At 39.6% G+C, this 4,188-nt stretch overlaps 1 protein-coding gene across 8 annotated transcripts in view; it reads left to right on the top strand.

The window, feature by feature from the left end:
• The window catches only part of SASH1 (SAM and SH3 domain containing 1), a 524,421-nt gene that overhangs the window by 221,551 nt on the left and 298,682 nt on the right, over window positions 1-4,188 (top strand). The window lies entirely within an intron of this gene.

Raw genomic sequence — 4,188 nt, 5'->3', positions numbered from 1 at the left:
ACTTCTAGGTGCCTTGCTGACCACAGGGTAGTTCTGTTTTCCCTTAGAGGACTACCATGACTGAGTTTTTAATTAGCACAGTGTTGTGGTTCAACACTGACCAGCAGCTCAGCACTGCACAGACACTCACTCACTCCCCGCAGCAGCATGGGGGAGAGAATCAAAAGAAAACTCATGGGTAGAGATAAAGACAGTTTAATTATTAAAGCAAAAGCCTCTCACATAGGGAAAGCAAAACAAGGAATTCATTCTGGTTTTCCATGGGCAAGAAAGTGTTCAGTCATCCCCAGAAAAGCAGGGTTTCATCATGCGTAACAGTGACTTGGGAAGACAAACACCGTAACTCCAAATGTCCTCCCCGTCCTTCTTCTTCCACCAGTTTCATACACTGAGCATGGTGCCATATGGTGTGCGATATGTCTTGGGTCATGTGGGGTGAGCTGTGCTGGCTGTATTCCCTCCCAGACTTTTTTACATCCCCAGCCTCTGGTGGGGTGGGCTGAGAGGCAGAGAAGGCCCTGATGCTTAGCAATAGCAGAAACATCCCTGTGCTATCAGCACTGTCTCCAGCACAAATCCAAAACGTAGCCCCATACTAGATAATATGTAGAAAATTAATTCTATCCCAGTGAAAACCAGTGCAGATATTTAATTAAACTCTAGGACCTATATCACATGAACAGTAAGAGGATGTGCTCTTTAATAGCAATGGATGAAATTAGGTAGGATGGCTGAAATTTTAAGCAGAGGTTAGGAGAAACTACAATTACATTAGCAGAGAATGTCTCTGAGCTCCCCTGCCAAGCAAACATCTCCTGCCTTGGCTCTTGAGTAGATTACAGCTGTTAGACCACTTCTAGCTCCCCTGTACAAACCAAACACCTTGGCTCTGTGTTTGTCTCTGTCCTGCTCTAATGAGCCTGGAGTGACTAGAGAGCCTAGTGAGTGACTCTGTCTGCAGTGTGATGTCCTTGACATATGGTAATGTTTTACCACACAGTAAACCTGGAGTTTCGAGGTATTTCTTGTCTACCATTTCACTGTGAGTGTTTTGTTACCTATAGAGGTTCACACTGCCCATTTTAATGGTCTAAGTATGTCTAATGGCTCCTGACCTTCTCTTCATGACTTTCTGTGCATCTATCACAATGAGGCATAAATGAACTGTGACTGTTAGTAGCAACAATTTTTTAGTAGCAGTGTGTAGCCCAGCTGCTTGCTAATCAGACCCACAGCCTGTTTTACTCCTGTAGATGAGTGCAGAACCACAGCAGTTAGCTGTAGCTATGAATTTTGATCAGAGTAAACACCGAGGGCTCATTTGTTATGGAGATAGGTGGGAGCATGACAACAGGCGATGATGGTGAAAAGCAGGGCTGTGTGTTGCTAAGAAATGAGACAGTCAAATGATGTTACACTTCACAAATTTTCAGGCACAAAATATAGTATGAGGGTTTACAAGGATGGCATAATGCAAGTGCATGACATTATCTGGTAGCATTTGGAATGTAAATTTGGGGTAACTGAGTGTCTGCGCCTGCACTGTAGAGATAAATCTCTTAGGCAATGCCTCTAATAAAAATTATAAAAAATTGAAAATGCTTTCAATGAAAGACATTTACAAACTGACTATAGGTGCACTAAGCCTACAGCTGTTAGTGTCATAAGAACATCTCTGTTAAAATTGGCTGCTTCATCAAATGGACATAATATCTGATGTCCAGTTAGACGTTGATTTTGCTTATTTGAAACATTTTCTTGGATTTCTCTTCCCACTCTTGGGGACATCATTTGGGGATTGTACAAATTCCAGTCTTCTATCTAGCACATTGACATGGTTTATTAAAAGCAAGAGATCTCTTTTCTCCACCATTCTATCATGCTCATTTTATTAGTTAGCTCACATGCTTATGGTAAAAATATGCTAAAAGAAGGCACCTGGGGACAGGTGGGACTGCATTTGAAACAAAACTGATGATCACAATCTAGTTTAAATTGTTATTTTGTAAGCTCCACAATATTTTAGGAAAAACTATTTTGTATCACTAGGACCTTTATTTTCTCATGTTCAAGCCACTCTCACTTTTACACAGAAGACTTCTGGTGATAATTAGCTTTAAGGAATATTGAGATAATTGGAAAAGATACTGGTTTGTTCACTGTTTGCACTGTACGATATTTCTAAGGCCCCGGTGGGCTAATACATTACACTTTAACAAAAAGTTCACCCCTGCCTCTAAAGCTTTACAAAGTCAGTTTAAAAGAACATTGCAAAGTCAGAGGCGCAGACATTATAATGCAGTTGCGCAGGCTCCCCACGCACTGTTTCCGTGAGAATTAAGGCATGCCATTCTCTATTTTTCCTACCCCCCGAAAGCCACTGCCTCACCTAGTACTCAAGATCTTGTTGAATGCTATATGGAGATCTAATGTCACTGGCTGTGGATCATCTGCTTTGTTTCGTCTCATTTGACTGCATGCAAATAGTTTCAGTGCTTCCAATTGCACAACTGACTTGGGTATGTGCATGTGTGTGTGTGTGTACGTATAACCTCTTAGAATTGTTCCGAGTTCATGAGAGTTCGTGCACCACACAGATTCTTCTGTGATTGAACAGCGTATAACTAAGCACATACAATTCTACCAGGATTTTGTTGGGTGCCATGAATATAACTCAGGCTAACGCACAAGTTCACAAAGATAAAGTCTGAGTGTCCACTGAGCAGGTGCTGCAAAGAGATAAAAATTTTGGCACCAACATTGCACAACCAATACTTTTCCCACTGTGAAATATATCTGTGTATGCAAGTTTTATATGCTTGGTATTTTGGGGTTTGTGTTGGTATGTATTAACAGGTCATATAGGTGCCAAGATGGCAGATGCAGAGAATTTCCAAATTTTTGTTCAGTAACTTACTGAGGGTCTGTCAGTGAAAACAAAAATGTTGATTTTAAAGAAGATAGAAATGAAAGATTTCTCAAATATGGACAACGTTTGGCAGAGATTTTATGATTAGCACTGGTACTATGTTTCTGTAGCTAAGTTCTGTGAGTCAGGAATCAAGTGTTTTGTGTAGTGACCGGCTTTATATTGAAAGTGATTCACCCAACATTGACATTACTTCTGTTCGCACTGTCACTGGGTAAAGTACTGAGCAAAGCAGAAAAATTAGATATTTGGTTTCTATTAGAAATATATTCTTTCATATTTGTGTGGAAGTATTGCAAAAGTATGCCAGAACTAATATTCACCAGCCTATTTTATAAAACAGCTAATACTTTATTAAAATAATACAAACATAACCCCCTACCCCTCAACTTTACAAAGTATATTTTAAAGTAATAAGTGACAACCATTGGTATAGAAAACAAATCCTCATGGTTTATACACTGTATGTTCAAGAGGGAGTCCATTCTCAACCACTGGACCACTGTCAAATTTTTAAGTGCCACAGTTGATAGAGCTCTCAAAATATGATGGAATTGTATCCCTGCTGAGGAAAGGATATGAGTAGTCAGTGAAGAAACTCTTGGTCTGACAGATAGAATCTACCTATCAGTTCTGCTATAATTCAGAATTTACAACAGAAAACCCAGACTGTTGGTGATGTGTTCAGTAACTCATGCCAAGGTCTCTTTATCAATAATTCTTCTCTTTGGAAGAGGCATAGTTAATTTCTTCAGTACTCCATAAATTACTACAGAACTTACAAATCTGCTACAAAATCAATGCAACTAATTGTAAATTAATAGATTTCTATGTGTGAAGGAGCATATAATAATGTAGATGAGTCCCTGAATGAGCATGCCAGTTCTAGTGTCAGGGGTGGGAGCTTCCAACTGTTTTATGTGACATCTTCGAGTGTAAACACATTTCTTTTCCTTTCCCCAACTGATTTAGCTTGCTACTGTAGCAAGTAACATTTCCATTAGCCTCCTACCGTTAAATCGTGGAGAAACTATAATCACAAAAACATCCACCATGCAAGCAAACTAATAGTGCAGCAACTGTGGTCATGGCTTATCTCCATCTCACAGGCATTTTTTGAGTTCACTGCAGTTGGTGCAGAAACAAATCCCTTTAAACTGAATCTAATGAAGGAGAATAAAAATGGTTGGTTGCAATACAGGCTAAGGGTTTGTAGATATTCTTGAGTGAGCTTGCTAGAAAGAAAAATGTTGTGTTGT

This window comes from Empidonax traillii, unplaced genomic scaffold (assembly GCF_003031625.1).
Source record: "Empidonax traillii isolate 1590-97213 ecotype Southwest subspecies unplaced genomic scaffold, ASM303162v1 scaffold207:size1520225, whole genome shotgun sequence".
NCBI classification, from domain to species: domain Eukaryota; kingdom Metazoa; phylum Chordata; class Aves; order Passeriformes; family Tyrannidae; genus Empidonax; species Empidonax traillii.
The sequence above is the reverse complement of the archived record's forward strand: the minus strand, read 5'-3'. Positions and strand labels throughout refer to the sequence as shown.